Source organism: Chlorocebus sabaeus, chromosome 21 (genome assembly GCF_047675955.1).
Source record: "Chlorocebus sabaeus isolate Y175 chromosome 21, mChlSab1.0.hap1, whole genome shotgun sequence".
Lineage (NCBI taxonomy): Eukaryota > Metazoa > Chordata > Mammalia > Primates > Cercopithecidae > Chlorocebus > Chlorocebus sabaeus.
This window is the reverse complement of record NC_132924.1, coordinates 126051223-126074023: the sequence shown is the minus strand read 5'-3', so window position 1 is coordinate 126074023 and position 22801 is coordinate 126051223.

Genomic DNA, 22801 nt, shown 5'->3' with positions numbered 1-22801 from the left:
GCTTCGACTATGTATCTTCCAGCTGGCACCGCTGACTGGCCAATGCAAAGGCAACACGAACGGAACCGAGTTTTCCAGGACAGTGATTCCTAAATGGAGAGGAAAGTCCTATTCTTATAAATGATATTCTTCATGGTGGTGCTTTGTTTCCAGCTGATTCCCAGCGGTATCACTCACTCACTGTGAAACTTCGCTGTGGCTGTTCTTGACTCAATGCCCCAGCAACTGTTTGCTCTTTGCTGGTGGAAGCACTTAACCATCAGCCTCAGACTGAGGGTCTAATCCTGTCCTTGGAGAGTGAAATCTCAGAGTCCTGGACCATAGTATCAGGGACTCAGGTCAACTATGGTGCTTTCTCCCTTTTGATAATATACCCCTTAATCTGTCTTTCTGCCATATCCCTAGAGAGCAGGCCACGTGAAACACCAGTTTCTGTAGGTCCTTAACTTGTCTTCTGGGCTCTGAGGCTCTCTCTTTCCTTTACACACTGGCCATCACCCTTTCCTTAAGGCCTGAGGTCTTACATGGCTGTTTTTCCCCAATACTTTTTTTTTTTTTTTTTTTTTTTTGGAGACAGAGTCTTGCTTTATCCTTCAGGCTGGAGTGCAGTGGCATGATCTCAGCTCACTTCAACCTCTGTCTCCCGGGTTCAAGCGATTCTCATGCCTCAGCCTCCCAAGTAGCTGGGATTACAGGTGCACGCCACCATGCCCTACAAATTTTTGTATTTTTAGGAGAGACAGGGTTTCGCCATGTTGCCAGGTTGGTCTCAAAATCCTGACCTCAGGGGATCTGCCTACCTCAGCCTCCCAAAGTGCTGGGATTCCAGGCATACTCAATACATTTTTAATGCTTGGAATTCTATTTGTGAAATTTATTCTTTGTGAATTGGTCCATACTCTCTTCCTGATGCTAATGACCCCTTTTATGGAATTTCTCTTTTTTCCTAACATTGAGACACGTTGCTCCTCTCTGCCCTGCCCTCATGCCTCGCTGCTGTGCACAGTACGGAATCTGCTCATCTGACCTTGCACCGCAGGCTGAACTCTTCTCCTGGGAGCAGCGAGAGCACCCAGAACACGTCCTGGCTTGCGGTGCTCACTCTAAACGCTGCTGAGTGAACCAGTCAGGGGACAGTGTGAAAAGCTTTTCCTACATTAGAAAAGGCCAGGTGGCTCCACCCTATCCACAGACCCTTCCTGACCTTGGGTTAAGGTCAGCATTGCCCTTCTCTCTGCCAACTGCCCATCCGAGCAGATGCAGCAGAGCCAGCCTGTCTCTGAGCTGCACACCTCCTTCCCCCGAATCAACGCCTGCCAGAGCTGATGAGCATGAGCGCCTCTGGATCCTTCAAGAAGGTCGTTAGGAGCAAACGGCATTTATTTCCCCCATTACAACCTTGGAGAGGTGGTCATTTTAAGATTCAGCCTGCTTCAGTTACCTGACAGAACCCAGATGCTATGAACACAGAAATCATAAGATGCCAGGTCCACTTGGAAATGAGGAAATGGCACCGTTATCTATCAGTTATGCAGACCAGAAACACAGGCACCAGGCACCATCTTTAAATCTCTTTTTCCCTCACTCCCACATTCAACCCAGAAGAAAGTTCTGCTGGCCTTGTCCTCAAAAGAGATCCGCAATCTAACTTCTCTCACCCCCTCCACTGTTCCTACTGAGCCTTGGCTACATGTGTACATGTCTCCTGCCTGGACACCAGCAGCCTCCTGCTGCCCTTGCTGCATCCACACTTGGAGTGGATGTTCTGTTTTCCACATATGCCATGGCACAGAGGCCACATTTCTGCTCCCTTCATGTACATGTGTGGTCAATGGGGCCACGAGGCATAAAGCCCCTGCCTCTCTCTCTGACTTTGGCTCCTCCAGCCCTTCCCTTAGTTTATTCCCTCCACATGCAAGCATTTTGCTGTTACTCAAACTCTAAGATCATTCCCTCCCGGCAAAGCATCCTCACCTCCGTACCTTCTACCTGGCATGCACCTTCTCCATGTCTTCACCGGGGTCCTCCCTCCACTTCACTCAAGTCACTCACTTGATTGAGCATAGCCTTTATCCTACTTCCCTGCTCTTCTTTCTAAAGTCCATGCCACCTGCCATGCCATGAGCTTGCATCTCTGCTTTTTCATTTATTGCTGGTGTCCACAACCATACTCTGTGCTCCAGGGGACTTTGTTTTTGCTGTGGCCGTGATTATCACACTATGCCTATCTCACAGTGCCTGTCACATAGCAGCTACTCAAGGAGACATGACTGGAGGAATCGGGCATGTTTCAGGGAGATAGCGTGTCTTGTTCACATCTCAAAATATCTGTAACTCCAGAAGTACTTGCAGATGTTCACTGTGTTCTCATGGTCTGAGTTTGGTGCCGTGGGGTCACCCAAGATAGAAGAGCATAGCTGCTACCTTCAAGGACTTTGCCGTTTATGAGAGGCAATAGCACTAACGCGAGTGAAGCATTTCACATGGTGCCTGAGGATCTTCTGGGATGCTTTGTCCTCCAGGGCAAGGAAGGCTAGTGCTCGGGAATGCAGACCATGGATCAGGCTGAGGTCTGCAGTACAGTGAAGATGTGGAGCCCAGCCAGGCCTGAGAGCACCTGAGGAGTTCAGATTTAGGCAGCAGGGCTGTGGCCAATGTTTTGAAACAAAACAGTAATTTTTGTTTCAAAATAAAAAATTTGCCCCCCACCAAAGTTATCCAAGGCCTAAGAGGAGTTTTGACAACTGGAGAGCAATTCTGAAAAAGGTAAAATTAAATCCGTTTCTCATACCACACCCAAAAATAAACTCCAGAGATCTGAAAGTAAAAAAAAAAAAAAAAAATTTAAAATAAAAACATACACACACTGGAAGAAAACATGATGGAATCCCTCTGCACCTTGAGTATGGAGGAAGGCCTTCTAGTTCTTAAAAATCCCAAAAGAAAACCAAAAGATAAATGTGACCACATAAAAACGGTGGCTCAAGCCTGTAATCCCAGCACTTTGGGAGGCCGAGATGGGCGGATCACGAGGTCAGGAGATCGAGACCATCCTGGCTAACACGGTGAAACCCTGTCTCTACTAAAAATACAAAAAAAAAACTAGCCGGGCGAGGTGGCGGGCGCCTGTAGTCCCAGCTACTCGGGAGGCTGAGGCAGGAGAATGGCGTGAACCCGGGAGGCGGAGCTTGCAGTGAGCTGAGATCCGGCCACTGCACTCCAGCCTGGGTGACAGAGCAAGACTCCGTCTCAAAAAAAATAAAAAAAATAAAAATAAAAATAAAAATAAAAATAAAACTTTTCATGTCAAAAGCAAAGAACTAAAAACAAATACACAAACTACTCAAAATGGTAAACACCATAAGCAAAGGAGTTAAAAGGAGAATGAGCACTGGGAGAAAAGATTTTCAGTATTCATCATCCGTAAAAGGATAATACTCCTAACTTGAAACATCTTTTAAAAATTAAGAGGAAAAAAATGAAAAAAAATTTTATAAGCAAATTAGCGAAGACATGAAGCAACAATGCACAAAAGATAACATATGAAAAGATGTTCAGATCCTCTCATTATAAGAGAAACGCAAGTTAGAAAGCAAATCCTAGTTCACATCCATTAGATTGGCAAACTTGAAAGTTCCACAATGCCTTCTGTTTGCAAGGCTATAGAGAAACAGGCACTCTCCTACATTGCTGGTGGAAACAGCAAAAGTACCATCTCTCTGAAGGAGAATTTGGCAATATGCAACAAAACTACATATGCATTTGGTTTTTATCCTAGCAATCTCACTTCTAAGAATTTACTCTGAAGACAAACCTTCCCCCCACACAGTTATTAAAGGCTTAAGAGGGACATTATTTTCCTCATGATGTCTGAGGAAAGCCAAATTCAGTTGGCTCATCTAAGACTCAAAGACAAGATGGTATAACAGAACCTCAGAGAGGAAACCAAAGCACATCATGTATTCCTATGCTGTGTCTGATGCAGAAACTTTCTCGAATATGACCTCAGCAAGATTTACCAGCTTCTGCCCATGTATGGACAATAATTCACAGCTCCACTTTGCTTTCAGAGACTTCCTGTTATTAATAACATTTTTCTGAACATGAAATTTAAACCTATCTGTCTATAAACTATACTTTGCTTCTTGCAGTCAAACAAATTAACTTTCATCACCTTAGCACCCTATAATATAGACCTACAAATATTTGAATGTAAGTCATGTTTTTTATGATTCTCCAGGTTCCAGTTCCTTCACCTAATCATTTGTTCAAATCTCTACTTTCAGGGTTTCCAGAAATGAACACAATACTCCAGGATATGGTAGAACGGTCATCTTCTATAGTCTAGAATCACAAGGCAATTAGGGACTAGATTCACTTGTATAATTAGGACAACATGTTGACCAAAAATTAATGCACTTATGGTGAATAACAACCCCATGATTTTCTCAGGTATGTAGCTGGTAAGCTGTGACTCCCTTTTCTGCTCGGATGGATAATCAAAGTAGCCTTTACCCCTCCACCTTCAATGAAGCCTAACACCCAACTTCCAGCCCATGTTGATCACCTATGATGGGCAAAGCATCACATTTAGCATCATGAATGAGAAAAATGAAGAGAAGTGGAAGCAAAGGTTGAGGGCATGCAGAAAAGGTGGTAGCATCATATAAGAGACATTTACAAGCTTCCTTCCCTGAAAGAGCTTACTGGTCTGTCATTGAACTGAGACTGTCAGTAAACAATTCGAACCCATCTTGCTGAAGGAAAGCTCAAAATAAATTTCTTATGGAAGGCTTCTCGAAGGATAATAGGGGCAGGAGACAGCATCCAGATATGACATCGCAGAGACCATTCCTACTTACCAAGTACCCATATGATCCTCCTAATTTCCAGACCAGGATACCTGGGTGAGCTCATTTAACTAATTCTTGGGACATGAGCAGGAATGGTGTCTCTCTTGCTAGCTGAGGTCTGAGGCAAATCCCACCATATGTGTCTTTTCTAGGCATCTGCACTTTCATCTTACTTCTCCTTTCTCTCCTCTCTCTCTCTCTCATCATGTGGCTAGAAGGAAAGGACTCTAACATGGAGGCACTGCAGTGTGGAATCAGTTTAGATCTCTGCCAATAAGAAAGCCTGTGTCAACGGAAGAGCCACACAGCAGAGTCATGAAGGACAGTATTGCAAGAGACCCATGCAAAAAACCCATGCAGGGGAGCACTGCAGGAGAACCATGCAGGAGAAACTTCAGGAGACTCATGCAGGAGACCCCTGCAGAAGACTCATGCAGGGAAACATTGCAGGAGACCCATGCAAAAGAGTCAAGCAGGGGAGTACTTCAGGATATGGATGCAGAAAACCCATGCAGAAGAGCTTGCAGGAGAGCACTGTAGGAGACCCAGCAGGAGAACCTTCAGAAGACTCAGACAGGAGAGCTCACAGGAGACCATGCAAAGGACCCACGCAGGAGAACACTGCAGGAGGCCCAGCAGGAGAACCTTCAGGAGACCTGTGTAGGAGAGCTTACAGGAGACCCATGCAGAAGACCGGTGCAAGGGAGCACTGCAGGGGAGCCCACGCAGAGAAGCCACTCAACCCATAGCTGACAGTGTTGTGAGAAATAGTCTTTCCAGGGCTTTTCTTTTGCCACCACAGCATATCTGTTCTATTCCAATGAATACAGTGGATATCACAGAATGTGGACTGCATTAGTTCGTTTTCATGCCACTGATAAAGACATACCCAAGAGTGGGAAGAAAAAGAGGATTAATTAGACTTACAGTTCCACATGGCTGGGGAGGCCTCAGAATCATGGCAGGAGGCAAAAGGCACTTCTTACATGGCTGTGGCAAGAGAAAATGAGGAAGAAGCAAAAGTGCAAACCCCTGATAAAACCATCAGAACTTGTGAGACTTATTCACTATCAAGAGAACAGTATGGGGGAAACCACCTCCGTGATTCAATTATCTCCCACCAGGTCCCCCTCAACAATACATGGGAATTCTGGGAGTACAATTTAAGATGAGATTTGGGTGGGGACACAGAGCCAAACCATATCATTCCACTCCTGGCCCCTCCAAATCTCTTGTCCTCATATTTCAAAACCAATCATGACTTCCCAATAGTCCCCCAAAGTCTTAACTCATTTCAGCATTAACCCAAAAGTCCACAGTCCAAAGTTTCATCTGAGACAAGGCAAGTCCCTTCCACCTACAAGACTGTAAAATCGAAAGCAAGCTAGTTACTTCCTGGATTCAATGGAGGTACAGGTATTGGGTAAATACAGCCATTTCAAATGGAGAAACTGGCCAAAACAGGGAGGTTACAGGGCCCATGCAAGTCTGAAATCCAGTGGGGGAGTCCAATTTTAAAGTTCCAAAATCATCTCCTTTTACTTCAGGTCTCAGATCCAGGTCATACTGATACAAGAGGTGGGTTCCCATGGTCTTGGGCAGCTCTGCCTTTGTAGCTTTGCAGGGTACAGCCTCCCTCCCAGCTGCTTTCATGAGCTGGTGCTGAGTATCTGTGGCTTTTCTAGGTACACAGGGCAAGCTGCAGGTGGATCTGCCATTCTGGGGTCTGAAGGATGATGACCCTCTTCTCACAGCTCCACTAGGTAGTGCACCAGTAGGAACTCTGTGTGGGGGCTCCAATCCCACATTTCCCTTCTGCACTGCCCTAGCAGAGGTTCTCCATGAGAGCCTCGTCTCTGCAGCAAACTTCTTCCTGAGCATCCAGGCATTTCCATACATCTTCTGAAATCTAGGCAGAGGTTCCCAAACCCCAATTCTTGACTTATGTGCACCTAGAGGCTCAACACCACTTAGAAGCTGCCAAGGCTTGGGGCTTACACCCTTTGAAGCCATCACTCAAGTTCTATGCCGGCCCTTTCATACACAGCTGGAGCAGCTGGGATGCAGGGCACAAAGTCCCTAGGTGGCACACAGCATAGGGACCCTGGGCCACGCCCACAAAACCATCTTTTCCTCCTAGGCCTCCAGGCCTGTGATGGAAGAGGCTGCCGTGAAGACCTCTGACATGCCCTGGAGACATTTTCCTCATTGTCTTGGGTATTAACATTTGTGTCCTTGGTACTTATGCAAATTTCTGCAGCCAGCTTGGTTTTCTCCTCAGAAAATTGGATTTTCTTTTCTATTGCATTGTCAGTCTGCAAATTTTCCAAATTTTATGCTCTGTTTCCATTTTAAAACTGAATGCCTTTGACAGCACCCAAGTTATCTCTTGAATGCTTGCTTTGCTGCTTAGAAATTTCTTCTGCCAGATACCCTAAATCATCTCTCTCAAGTTCAAAGTTCCACAGATCTCTAGGGCAGGAGCAAAATGCCACCAGTCTCCTTGCTAAAACATAAAACAAGTTACCTATGCTCCAAATCCCAACAAGTTCCTCATATCCATCTGAAACCACCTCAACCTGAATTTCATCATCCATATCACTATCAGCATTTTGTTCAAAGTTATTCAACAAGTCTCTAGGGAGTTCCAGACTTTTCCACATTTTTCTGTCTTCTTCTGATGACTTCAAACTGTTCTGACCTTTGCCTGCTACCCAATTCCAAAGTCATTTCCACATTTTCAGGTATCTTTTCAGCAGCATCCCACTCTACTGGTACCAATTTAGTGTATTAGTCCATTTTCATGCTGCTGATAAAGACATACTCGAGACTGGGGAGGAGAAAGGTTTAATTGGACTTAAAGTTCCACAGGGCTGGGGAGGCCTCAAAATCATGGCAGGAGGTGAAAGGCACTTCTTACATGGCAGCAGTAAGAGAAAATGAGGAAGATGCAAAAGTGGAAACCCCTGATAAAACCATTAGATCTCATGAGACTTATTCACTACCACAAGAACAGTATGGGGGAAACTGCCCCCGTGATTCAAATTATCTCCCACTGGGTCCCTCCCACAACACATGGGAATTCTAGGATTACAATTCCAGATGAGATTTGGGTGGGGACACAGAGCCAAACAATATCATGGACCAAATGGAGGACGATGAGTGAGGAAGACATTCCAGATGGAGAAAATAACATGTGTAAAAAATTCAAAAGTAGAACATAACAAAAAGAAAGGGGAGAAATGTAAGCCTCTCCTCTGAAGTCACACAGAATAATTTTCTTCAACATTTAATCTTCAATTACAAGCTGTAAATAATTTTTGCATATTATCAGTCCTGATGTTTTTCAGTTTAATGTGACATATTTCAGGCATCTCAATCAAATATCGAGAAATAAAATGTCAAATGCTGACTTACTTTGCATACTAGATACCAATGAAAGGTCAATGTTTGTAAAACCTACTGACTTGGAAAGGGCTTTGGACTGGGACCCAGGCTACCGATTCTAATTCCAGCTCTGGTCTAAGGTCACTAATACATATCAGTTGAGCCGTTAATGTCAACAATCAAGTTGGAAAAGATCAACTGAATGGTTTCCTTTAGTTTTGATAGAGTGTACTTTTATGATTCTAACAAGGTTTAGTATTTCCTAAAGATTGTCACACTGTATTGTCTCATGAAAGCTTAACATACCAAACTGATTGAGCACATCTGCAACTGCTCTGTGATAGTAACACAAAGGCTCCCAGAAGCACTGGCAGGGGATTTCCAAAAACCTACACATGATATGGGCACTGGGAGTGCTGGCTTTGTACCATGGAGTTCTGGCAGAGGCACTCAATTCCATCTTGATGACAGATCTTCTCCTGAGAAAAGGAAGTTTCCAGTGTACTCATAAGAATACACTGGGCCAGCTTCATAGACATCTGTCCCCACATCCTGCCTTTTGTATAGAGCAATGAATGTAGTCACAATGAACTTGTTCCACTATAGTAACTGATATGGTCTGAATGTCTCCTCCAAAACTCATGCTGGAAACTGAATTGCTGTTATAATGGTATTGGAAGGTGGGGCATTTGAGAGGTGATTGGACTGTGAGGGTACCACTGTCATGAATGGATTATTGCTATTGTGGTATCACAGGGGTTTGGCCCTACTTTTTTCCTCTGTCTCATGTACTCCCTTTGGCCTACCATCCTTCTACCATGGGAGAACACTTGCCAGTGGCTGACACCAATCTCTTGGACTTCCTAGCCTCCAGACTGTGTGCCAAATAAACTTTTCTATATAAATTACCTAGTCTGTGGTGTTTTGTAACAGCAATGAAAAACAAACTAAGAGAGTAACCATTTTAGAGTAGTCTGCCCTTATCCCTGGAGGATATGTTCCAAGACCCCCAGTGAATGCCTGAAGTACCAAACCCAATACATACTATGTTTTTGTCCTATACATACATACTATATTAGTCTGTTCTCATGCTGCTAATAAAGACATACCCTTGACACATGAGGATTATTACAATTCAAGGTAAGATTTAGGTGGGGACACAGCCAAACCATATCATTCTACCCTGGCCCCTCTCAAATCTCAGGTACTCACATTTCAAAAACAATCGTGCCTTCCCAACAGTCCTCCAAAGTCTTAACTTATTTCAGCGTTAGCTCAAAAGTCCATAGTCCAAAATCTCTTCTGAGACAAAGCAAGTCCCTTCCACCTATGAGCCTGTAAAATTGAAACCAAGTTAATTACTTGCTAGATACAATGGGGATACAGGCATTGAATACACCCATTCCAAATGGGAGAAAGTGGCCAAAACAAAGGGGATACAGGCCTTATGCAAGTCCAAAACCCAACAGGTTTGTCATTAAACCTTTACATTCCAAAATGATCTCCTTTGACTCCATGTCTCACACCCAGGTCATGCTGATGCAAGAAGTGGGATCTCATGGCGTTGGGCAGCCTCACCCCTGTGGATTTGCAGGGACAGCCCCCTTCCAGCTGCTTTCACCAGCTGGTGTTGAGTATCTTTGACTTTTCCAGGCATACAGTGCAAGTTGTCAGGGGTATGGAGGACAGTGGTCCTTTTTCCACAGCTCCACTGGGTACTAACCCAGTGGGGACTCTGTGTATGGGCTCCAACCCCACATTTCCTTCTGCACTGCCCTAGCAGAGGTTCTCCATGAGGGCCCCACCCCTGCAGCAAACTTCTGCCTGGACATCCAGGCACTTTCGTACATTCTCTGAAAACTAGGCAGAGGTTCCTAAACCTCAATTCTTGTTCTGTGCACCTGCAGGCTCAACAGCAATTGGAAGCTGCCAAGACTTGGGGCGTGTACTATCTGAAGCCACAGCCTGAGCTGTATCCTGGCCCCTGTTAGCCCTGGTGGGAGCAGTTGGGACACAGGGAACCAAGTCTCTAGGCTGCACACAGCAGGGGGCCCTCCGCCCAGCCCAAAAAACCACATTTTCCTCCTAGGCCTCTGGGCCTGGGATTGGAGGGGCTGCTGCAAATGTCTCTGACATGCCCTAGAGATAATTTTCCCACTGTCTTGGTGACTAACATTTGGCTCCTCATTTTGCCTATGCAAATTTCTGCAGCTGGCTTGAATTTCTTCCCAGAAAATGGGTTTTTCTTTTCTACTGTACTGTCAGGTTGCAAGTTTTGCAAACTTTTATGCTCTGCTTCCTCTTGAACACTTTGCCACTTAGAAATTTCTTCCACCAGATACCCTAAATCATCTCTCTCAAGTTCAAAGTTCCACAGATCTCTAGGGCAGGGGCAAAATGCCACCAGTCTGTTTGCTAAAACATAGCAAGAATCACCTTTATTTCAGTTTCCAACAAGTTCTTCATCACCATCTGGGAGCATCTCAACCTGGACTTCATTGTCTCTATTACTATCGGCATTTTGGTCAAAGCCATTCTAAGTCTCTAGGTAAAGTTCCAAACTTTCCCACATCTTCCTGTCCTCTTCTGAGCCTTCCAAACTACTCCAGCCTCTGCCTGTTACCCACTTGTAAAGTTGCTTCCACATTTTCAGGTATCTTTACAGCAGCACCCTACTCTACCGGTACGATTTACTGTGTTAGTCTGTTCTCATGCTGCTAATAAGGACATACCGGTGACTGGATAATTTATAAATGAAAGAAATTTAATGGACTCGCAGTTACATATGGCTGGGGAGGCCTCACAATCAAGGTAGAAGACAAAGGAAGAGCAAAGGGGCATCTTACATGGTGGCAGGCAAGAGAGCATGTGTAGAGAAATGCCTGTTTATATAACCATTGGATTTTGTGATATCCACTCGCTACCACAAGAACAGTATGGGGGAGACTGCCTCCATGATTCAATTATCTCTGTCTGGCCCCGCCTTTGACATGTGGGGATTATTACAATTCAAGGTGGGATCTGGGGGCAGGGGGGAATAGCCAAACCATATCACATACCTAGGATAAAATTTAATTTATAAATTAGGCACAATAAGAGATTAACAACAATAATTAACAATAAATTATTATTATTAATTATATGATTATATGGAACGATTATAACAGTATACTATAATAAAAGTTATGTATGGTTTCTTTCAAAATATCTTTTAAAAATATTTTAATTTTTAAATGTCATATTGTACATATTTGTGATATACATATTAATTGTATTATGTATAACATATAGTAATCAGATAAGGGCAATTAGCATATCCATCATCTCAAACATTTATCATTTCTTTGTGTCAGACATTCAATATCCTCCTAGCTATCTGAAACTATGTATCATTGTTAACTATAGTCATCCTACAGTAATGTAGAACGCCAGAAGTTACTCTTTTTATCTACCTATACTTTTGTGTTTTTTAACAAATCTCTCCTTATTTCCTCTTCCACCACCCTTCCCAGCCTCTAGTATCCAATGTCTTATTTTTTGTTTCTATCAGATCAACTTTTTTTTGACTTCTACATATGAGTGAGAACATGCAGTATTCAACTTTCTGTCCTCATTTATTTTTAGATCACAGTTGACCTTGGGTAACTGAAACTAAGATAACCAAAATCATGGATAAGGGGACACTGCATATATATAAATGCATTTTATAACATCATGTTGTTTACCTTAAATATATACAATGAAATTTATTTTAAAAATATACCAATCACTAACATGACTTGCCAGCCAAATGCATTGGACAAGTCACTTAATCTCTCTGAGGCCTTTCTCCATCTCTTAAATAGGTATAGTAGCATTACTTTAGAGGATTATTGAGTATATTAAATGAAGTTCTATATATTAAAAACCCCCAACAAAACCTATTTTACAGTTTAGGCCCTTACAAAATTTAATGAGCAGATATGTGGGCGGGAGGATAGATGGACAGATGAAAAGTATTCTTTCTAAAATCAAACTTAACTACTTACTAAGGATATACAGAATGTCTTGGGATATTGTAAGACGATATGACTCATGCCAAAACATTATTTGAATTGTTTGCAATATATCCTTTGCTAAACCGTAGAGAATGAGTTCTCTAACTTCTGTATCTGCTGCCTAACGTACTTTTTTCTCATTATTTTGTCCTAAGGCTTCCCAATTGTTCCTGTTGTTGTGCTATTTTGGGATTTTAAAACATTCATGTTCATTCTTTCCATCGACTTCATAACTTTACAGACTTTGATCACCCTCACTCTTCAGCCTGGTTTTTCTAGCTTGAAAACTTTTGTTCTTTGTAGTTTATCCTTATAAGACAGCTTTCTTATCCCCTTCATCATTTGAAATTCTCTTCTCTGAATCATCTCTAGTACCATTATGTCTTCCTGATTGTCAGCTTAAAAGACAAGGAGGATGGGAGGGAGAGAAAACAGAGGAAAGTAAAATCAGTCATGAAATTGATGTTCTGAAAATATGAACATGCGTTAATTGCCAGTTGAGTGGTAGACCCACTAATGTGCTTCCCCTAACCCTTCATATTCTGATGGAATATTAGAGTTGGGAGCTTGCTTAGAGAGGACCTAGACTACGCTCTCCCCACTTGCTCCATCATAAGAGCTACCTGGGCCGTTTGTTAAATGTAGATTCCAAGGCCCCATGCACTGTCCAACATGGTGGCCACTGGCCACTGGTGGCTGCTGAGCACATGACATGTGGCTACTTTGTTTTTGTTTTTTTTTTTTTTTTGAGGCGGAGTTTCGCTCTGTCGCCCAGGCTGGAGTGCAGTGGCCGGATCTCAGCTCACTGCAAGCTCCGCCTCCCGGGTTCACGCCATTCTCCTGCCTCAGCCTCCCGAGTAGCTGGGACTACAGGCGCCCGCCACCTCGCCCGGCTAGTTTTTTTGTATTTTTTAGTAGAGACGGGGTTTCACCGGGTTAGCCAGGATGGTCTCGATCTCCTGACCTCGTGATCCGCCCGTCTCGGCCTCCCAAAGTGCTGGGATTACAGGCTTGAGCCACTGCGCCCGGCCGCTACTTTGAACTGAGTTGTGCTATAAGTGTAGGAAACGTGATCGATTTTTAAGACTAAATACAAAAGAAGAAGGCAAAATAACTCATTACTACTTTAAATTGGTTCTTGTTGAAATGTTGAGATTTCAAATACAGTAAATTAAATACAAGATATTAGGATTAATTTTGTCTATTTATTTTTACTTTTCTAAAACTATACCTGCTAGAAAATTTGAAATTCTGTGTGTGGCTCACATTCTATTTCCACTGGACAAGGCTGGTCCAGACATACCAAATCAGAACCTCCAGGGGAGCCACTTCTGCTCACCAGGCATTCCCAGGGATGCTTAAAACAAAGGATTTATTTTTATTTCTATTTTTTGAAACAAGATCTCACTCTGTCACCCAGGCTAGAGTGCAGTGGTGCAATCTCAACTCTGCAAAACCTGCCTCCCAGGCTCAAGGCTTCCTCCCATCTCAGCCTTCTGAGTAGCTGGGACCACAGATGTGCGTCACCGCGCCCAGCTAATTTTTTGTATTTTTGGTAAAGACGAGGTTTCACCATGTTGGCCAGGCTGGTCTTGAACTCCCGAGTTCAAGAGATCTCCCCACCTCGGCCTCCCAAAGTCCTGGGATTATAGGCATAAGCCACTGCTCCCGGCTGTGAGGAGGAAATTTTGAGAAACACTGATAACACAAAACTCATTTGACAAGTGAGAAAATTCAGGTTCAAGGAGTTTTGTCACCTTTCCCAAAGTCATATCCAAATCACTAACAGAAGGGCCCTGGAATCAGACTCTAACCTTATCACAGAAATTTATTGCTGCTTTGTTCACAGCTGTATCCCCAAGGCTTAGGACGGTATCCAGCATCAAGTTATTTATTAACATATGTGGAATGAATGACTGAATTAATGAAGGGGGCCATTTAGCCACAATACTTGTGAAGCTAACTGCATAATTTCAGTACCACAACAAGTTGGTCTGCTTTGTTCTGTTCTTGAGGTTGTAAATAGCAGCACCGAGCAAGGGAAAGAATAATACATTATAGGTCATCTAGAAACCACGACCCCTTCCTTGAAAAAACACAACAAAAGCCACGTTATCATCTGCTGGAGAGCTTCTTTTTTGCATGCAAACCTGGCATCCAAGTCATCCCTTCAGTAAGTGTCTAAGGAATGATTTGTGCCACTAAGAAACAATCTCCACAGGTTTTGTTTGCTTATTTGTTTTTTAAAGTCCACTTGTTGGAAATACTGCCTTCTCTACTAAAAATAGAAGAGAAAGGTTTGTTTGTTTGTTTGTTCTAAACTACCTAAGCTGTTCAGAACCCAGGGGTTCTGCTCCCCACTCCCTCTGAGGCTACTGGTTTCTATTTTTAACCTGTGTTGTGTACAGAAAGAAAAACAGCTTTGAAAGAAGTTATTTTTCAGATAAAACATAACATGCTCTGGCTTTCACATGTGGATGTGTCAGACCAGCGCACTTTCCAGAAATCAGCCATGACAAGAAAACAACTGCATTTGAGTCACCCAACAATAACAAAAAACAAAACCTAATTACTTGCCTCGTCCTCTGTGTCCTATAAATTACTCAGCAGGCAGTGCCAAGGAGGAAGCACAGTTTCATAGCATCATTATGAAGTGATGGAGCAAATCTTCCATGTGGGCAAACATTTAGTAAGATGGGAGAGTGACTCACAGGTCTTTCTGCCCATTGTTAGAATCAGTCCCCACCTGCCTCTCCACGGGCTGAAATAATCTGTTGTCACGCTACTGCAGAAAAATCTAATTGCAACCTCTATCCCCCAGCCCCTCTTGAATTGCTCAAAGGCTTAGCTTTAATTACGTAACACTAGGAGGGAGAAGCAGAATAGGCAAACTCTGTGTTCAGCCTCTAGAAAAATGGAAATTGGTGGGAGTTGGGTCATATGCCTAGTGGTCTGGGGGTCTAGGGACCCTGTGTCATGTCACCTGGAAAACTTCTTCCAGTACATATTTCCAGCGCCCACCCTAAACTCGAATCACAGTGTAAGGCCCAAGAATCAGTATTGGTCCCCCAAATGATGCCTATGCACATAAACGTTTGAAAACCATGAGTCCAGAATCATGTCAACCACACTTAATTTTTTCAAAGTGGAACTGAATTATATGGACGAATAAATAAAAGTGTCACATTTTTTTACCCATTCCAGTACACAGGACTCTTTCTTCCAGCATAAGACTCTCCTCCTGATCCGCAGCCTGGCAGGACACTCTACGTGGTAGCAAGTCTCAGAAGACAGCCCGGCTGAAGATCCCGCATTTCCAGATGGCCTGATCTGCACCAGAACTCTGCAGCCTTCATTGGAGAGTCTGCTTCCGCCAACCACTGTCCGAATCAAATACAGCTTGTGTGCTACTTGGACCCTCTTCCCTCCCTGGCAGACCCTCCACGGACCAGTTTAGCTTCTGCCGTGGGCAAGCCTTCCCCTCTCCTGCACGGGGTGCTGCCGCAGCCATGTGCCTTGTGTCCCGCCCTTAGACGTGCTAGTGCTCACCACGGGTGAAGAATTTCAGAGATGGAAATGGTCCAGGAATGGAATCATATTAAAAGTGTGCCTCGGCCGGGCGCTGTGGCTCCCAACACTTTGGGAGGCCGAGGCGGGCAGATCATGAGGTCAGGAGATCGAGACCAGGGTGAAACCCCGTCTCTACTGAAAATACAAAAAATAGCCGGGCGTGGTGGTGGCGCCTGTAGTCCCAGCTACTCGGGAGGCTGAGGCAGGAGAATGGCGTGAACCTGGGAGGCAGAGCTTGCAGTGAGTGGAGATCGCGCCACTGCACTCCAGCCTGGGCGACAGAGCGAGACTCTGTCTCAAAAATTAAAAAAAAAAGTGTGCCTCAGCTGAGTTCAGAAGGTTGTTGGTGACCGTGGTAAGGGAGGGGAAAAGGCATTCAGGGTATAGCATACAGAAAAGAGCTGGATGTCAATCAGAGAGCAAACAAGATATGGAAGAGGCAAGAGGAGCCCTTGCTGCGGTCACTGGACAGACAAGGCCATTAAGGAAAGTGTGGTCAGTTGCTGATTTTTCTTCAGCTTCATCCTTGCCTCACTAGCTCCTACGGCTGATGCTTCCAAGGCTGGATGTAGGTGCAAGGGCGTCAGGAGACAAGGTGCCTTTTACATTTACAGGGAAAGTACAGCTGTTGATTGGCATTGGTGCCCCTGGGTTGCATAAACAACCCTCCCTCCTCTATCTCCCCTCCTCCTCTGTGTGTGTGTCTCTCTCTCTTTGTCTCTCTACCTCTGCCTGTCTCTCCATCTTTGTGTTTCTGTCTTCCTCTTTCTCTGTCTCTCTATCTGTCTCTTCCTCCTCTTGTGTTTCTGCATTTTCTGCATTTCTTAAGATTCTCTGTCCTTCCAACTGAGAAACGCCTCATCCCAGCTGCCCCCACAATTCTCCCCTTTGCCCCCGAGTGTCTATGGACCACCTCGCTCTCAGGATTCCTCTCTCCCATGGTGATCTTCCTGAAATGGATCATTTTGAAGACAATCCCCAGGCATCTCCAAAAAGAAGAATGTTCAAAAGATCCTCAGCTCTGTATTGCTGTCTGTGGAGATGACGCTTGCTCACACAAACCAGTCTTCTTGGTTTTGCTGCTGGCCATGGAGCTGCAGCCGCATCCTCTCTCCATGAGCTTACCTGGGGATCAGACACCAGGCTGTCAATTCTGCACACTCCAGGGGAAATTTCTGCAGCCTCCACTTGGTTTTCTTGAATTGCCTTTCACTCATCATGAGGCAAGAACAGCACATCCCATTTTCCCTAGCCCTGTGGCAGTGGTGAGGCAGCCAAGTAGAGGGAAGTGTCCGATTATTCTGAAAGCCCTCCTCAAAGGAATTTCCTTCTTCAGCCTCCTCAACCTCACCTTCTCACAGGGGATGGAGGTGAAAATTTAATGGCGCACAGACACAGCCAGCTTTATTTGATTCCTCAGGCAATGCCTATATAACCATCTAGCTCCTCTCCTTAAAATGAGGCAATACAGTTTTTTGTTTCCAGCCCAAACTAATGAGTCTCATTTTACTTACTTGTTTCTCATCTAGAATTATAAATCAAGGTGATATTTATTTTAAAGGAAACATGTATATATTGCCATAGAATTATGATGTAATCCAGGAGAAAAAATAAGAGGGAGTGTCTCACCTTGTCTGGGACAATTAAGGAAATCTTTTCAAAGGAAGTGATACTTGAGCTGAGTTTGAAGGTTGAATAGGAGGCGCTGGATTTCTGCAAGGAGACAGGGACAGGTGCTATTCTAGGTTTAATGTCACCAGATACTTCCCTTTCATGTTCTGTAGCTTGGATAAGAATTCAAAAATCATTTCTAGAGCTGCCACACACTAAATGTCAAATCATTTGTAGGAAAAAAAAAAAGGGAAATTGAAACCAGTGAGGACTGGAATTTAATAAATGAATTAGAGAGAAGCCAGCCCTGTCCCTAGATGGCAAATATACTTCACTGATGCCTGGGAGAACTTAGGACTCCAAGATGATGAGATATTCCCATTGTGCTATCTCTCTTTCTCCCTTTCCCTCCATTCCCCAACCCGTGTGTGTGTGTGTGTGTGTGTGTGTGTGTGTGTGTGTATGTGTGTGTGTGTGTACGCACAAATAGGACATGGGTTTTGTGTCCATTTTTGACCCCTCTATCCAAATCTATTTTAGACAATAAATAATCCTAGAGAAAGGAAAGCAGTGAATGTAGCAGCCCAGGAGTATCTACAGAATTGAAGGTCAATGTCCTACAAAGCTTTCTGAAGGTGCCAAAGGAGATAAACTATCCAATGGATTCCAAAGAGACAAAAACACGTTGAATAAAAAAACATTCCTGCAGAGTTAATACCAGCTGTCTCTGGGGCCTGAGCAGATGGAAATCTCAACCATCCAGGCATTTCCTGGGAGGTAGTATACAACATGGTCTCCCTAAACCAAAGCATTCATCAAATTCTGCCATTAGATACTGAGCACTAGTAGCTTCTATGAGTTTCTCAGAGGGCCAAAAGTGGAGGTTAGATCATCAATAGTGCTTTAGAGCAAGAAGAGATCTAAGAGATCAATTCACACAGCTAATTTTACAGATGAGGAAATCAAGGCTCTGAGGCATTTGTTGTCTCTCCCAAAATCTCATTAATCACAAGTTACAAAGACCGAAACTCAGGGTTCAGGTTCTTTATGAGACAGCATGTAGCAAAGAAAACGCTAAGGCCCAAGATGAGGATGGCATAGAAGAAGCATGTTTATCTCTGGACTGTCCCTCTGGAAGGTTCAATAAAAAGAAAGCAAATGTGTAACGGGAAGGTATGAACCTAAAAGGACAACAAGAACAGTTGAGATGATGCCAGATGAGAGACGTCAATGAGATTTTAGAAGAGGCAAAGCAGATGCATGGGTGGTAAATAATATATCAGAGTGGAAAGAGCTGAAACCTAATCTGTGGAGAAAGAAAGCAATAAAAAGCAAGGCGATTTGCACCACTGAACTGTGAGAAAGCCTCAGGAACTGAACTGAAAGTAGGACTGTGGGGTGGGGGCTAAGAAAAGGAGATGGGGGTACTTTTGTGTACAGAATACTTACAACCTCAGATGGCTCTGTCCTGTTTCCCAGTCACTGGGTTAACCCAGCTCCTGAAAGCTATGCATATATGCAGGCACCTACTTCTTCACACACATGCCCTGGAAGACAGGGCTTGAGCTAAGGACTTATGTGTGAGTCATTCATCTAGGAATATGGTCCCAAGAAGTAGGAGTAAAGGAACAGCAGAAGTGAAAAGTGAAAGAGCCAGGGTCATTATCATATTGGCCAGGGCTATGAGTGATTAGTTGCTCCATCTGTTGGGACTGTCTATGAAGGCTTGTGAAATGGGCTCAGAACCATCTTCCCTGGGTGAGGAGAGAGGAATGTACTTTCTCTCATTTCCATCTACCACTGACGGGTGGTGTCAGCTTCCCTACCCTGCCAGGTTGCCCTGTGCCAGTGCCCACTGGGTTTGCACTTCTAGGCCCCATAGCAGCTCAGGAGCAGGGCCAAGAGTTGGGGTCCAAATGCTACCCAGGGTCCCTGCATAAGACTAACCACACCCACATGGGATTTGTCATCACAGTGGTGGCTGGAATAAGAGGTGGACAGAGAGGATTTAAAGTGGGGTGCAAGAGGTTTCTATAACAGCACAATTACTGAACTGGAGGTTCTGTGTTTGAAGTTTCAGATACAGTGAGAGCTTTTAGCAAGGAGCTGGAAGGTTTTAGCAAAGGGCTGAAAACAAAGGCTTTAATACAAAACCCAAATACTGAAAGGAGGCTATCCCAGCCCACTTACCTTACTTTGGTCTCAGGATACTGGTGGCCAGACACTTCAGGCAGGAACTGGAGGATCTTCCCTAGAGAAATAATCCAGTCCAAGGGGAAAGACCTACAAATACTCATAATTTGGGATCTCTCTAACAAAGTGGTCAGGTCCCAGTCCAACGACCCTAAATGGAATCTTAGCATTCAATGACCATGCACACATGGCTTCCAATGACTTTCATCTCTCAGTCTTAAATAAGAATGGACAGTCAAAAGCCATCAAAAAATTGAAGCAAGCCTGTAACATTAAAGACAGCTTTTGTTTGTAAATTGTTCTCTTATATACATCGACTCTCTTCCCTTCAAGGGCATTTTAATGTTTGTTTGTTTTTGATTATTAGTAATAGCCTCAGAGGGACAGAGAGATCTTGGCATTCAAGAGGCAGCACTGAGCTCAAGAGTGCTTACAAACGCTGGAATCAAAATCTGGTTACATTACTGATAGCAACGTGAAATCAGGAAAGTCACTGGACTCATCTGTACCTCAATTGCCTCATCAATAAAATGAGGAATAATAAGCCCCACATACACACCTCATGTCACTCACCTATAAAGAGAGAGCTACCATTGTACAGAGTACCATTCACATCAAATGAATGTAAATAGCTTCCTCTGGAGTTGTGCAGTGTCCTACATGCACAGCCGTATGAGGAAGCCCTGTTTGGCAAAGCTACCAGGGAATGCCCACAGAGCTCTGCATGCACTGCCCTCTCCCAATTGTCATACCACCATCAGAGCGATGACACCGAAGTGCAGAGATGCTTCCATCTCTAAAAAAAAGAAAAGAAAAGAACCTCCCTTGAACTCACATGCCTCTCTAGCTTCTTGTCCAGTTGTCTTTTTCCCTTTATAGCAGGAGTCATCAAAAGAACCTACAATTCCTGAATCCCATCTCGTTTCCACCATTATTATATGCTTGACTCTTGGGAAATCTTCTCCTCCTCACTCCCAGTGTGCATACCCTTGCCACCACATGTATTAAATAATCTTATCAGTCCTTCAGACTATATACCTTAGTCACCAATTCACAAGTCATTCCTTATCAACCAGAAAGTCACCCCATTTCATTTTGTACATCTCTGAGCCCTGATACCTCTACAGAGCCCAACTCCTTCCACTCTGCCTTCTGGAACTCCAGGTCATTAGCAAAATAATCTATATTCCAACCACATCTCTGAGCGTTTCCTCCACTTTTCTCCTCTAGAGGTTCCCTCTACCTTTCTCCTCTAGAGGTTCCCTCCACCTTTCTCCTCCAGCTGAAGCCTGCCTGACCCTTGGGGACACTGCATGTCCTTCAGCCTGTTCTTTTAAAGCCCTTGAACCAGTGGGCTTGGAGGTGGTACAGATGTTCTCCCAACTCTTCATTTGGCTTCCAGAGCATCATCCCTTCTTATTCATAAAAAGAAAAAACCTAGTTCTTGCCAGTAGACAATATGATTAGCTATCTATCACTGTGACAGTCATCTATAAATCAGTAGGTCAGTCTTCTCTTTTCTTGAGTTCATTGTTTTGATAGTATCTGTTTACCTGTATGTAAGGACAACTCCTCCCTCCACTGGTGTCCTAAATGTCATCCCCTCTAGTCTACTCAAAGATATCAGCGTCCTAATTTTCCATCCTCTCTCACAAAATGTTTTCCTCTCTGTGACTCATTTCCATGATCATGAAAAGATGCTCTCATCTTGAAAAACAATGAAAGAAAAGAACCTCCCTTGAACTCACATGCCTCTCTAGCTTCTTGTCCAGACGTCTTCTTCCCTTTATAGCAGGAATCATCAAAAGCATCTACAATCCCCAAATCCCATCTTTTTTCCATCATAATCTTTTGAAATCACTTCAATTGGACTGACAACAAGAGGAAAATCACCCTCGGCAAGGTCAACCCCATGTCATCGAATCTAATGGTCATTTCTCTGGGATGATCTTACTCAACTCAGCATTTGACACCATCGACTCCTCTCATTTTCATGATACATTGCCTTCACTTGATCTCCAAAAAGCCATTCTCTCCATTCTCTCATTTCTCCTCCTGCCACTCTACTCACTCCTTCTTAGCCTCTCTTACTCATTTCCCTGACCAAGGCATGGCATTGCATGAAGACTCAGTCTCCAAATGTCTCCTATCTTTCTTATTTTATTTATTTATCTGTGAGCTCATCTTATCCATCCAATTGGCTTTAACTTCCCTCCATATGCAGAGGTAGTCAAACATATGTGGCCTCTCCCCTGAGTTCTGCATAAATACTCTCTCCCAGATGTCTGATAGGCATCTCAAAGAGAACACTCAAAACAGAACTTGGTTTTTCCTCCCAAATATGCCACTCCCATAGTCTTCCAAAACCCAATTAATGGTAAGTGCATTCTCTCATTTAATCAGGCCAAGAAAACTTAGTTTCTTTTTTTTCTCCAAGAGTGACTCCTACATGCCACATCCATTGTATCTGCATGGACAGATGATGGATAGATGAGACAGAGAGGGAGAGAGGAGAGAGAGAGGCCTATACCTACCTTAAATATGTATAAAACCCTTTCCTTTCTATAAGTCAGAAGTCACCTTTCATTACAAATTTGCCAGTGGTTTCTGTATTGCTTGTGTCTCTGTTAAGCCAGATGAGGGGAAATGTTCTTATCAAACATAGCCCTAAAGAACAATCAAAGACCCCAAATAAATGGCCTGATTCAACATACACTCTATCACATAGGCAGAAGAGGGTAAGTAGGTTGAGCTTTCACCCCACCTCCACTGAAGCAAACATCAAGAAGCCTTTGTTGTCCAATGAGTGATGACCATGGAGTCCTTCAGGTCAGGGTTTCTTCCAGGGCGTTTCTGAAGTCCCGGAGCCTGAAGAGGAGCCCATGGAAGGAGCCAGCACAGGAGTCCACCTGTCTGAGACTTTACAATTTGGGATCAATCCTAGGATTAAAATAGGCAAAGTATCTCTTGGGATCTTCCGTATTTTTCATTATACTTCAATTCAATAAATACTTCCTAAGCGTGCAAATATGCTGTGTTAAATTGTGTGGCTGCAAAGATGTCTAGAAAGGAGACATCTTCATTTGGAAAAGTACTCATATTACATTCCCTTTCTCCCTCTGCACAAGCCTGCTTTTCCTGACTACCCTC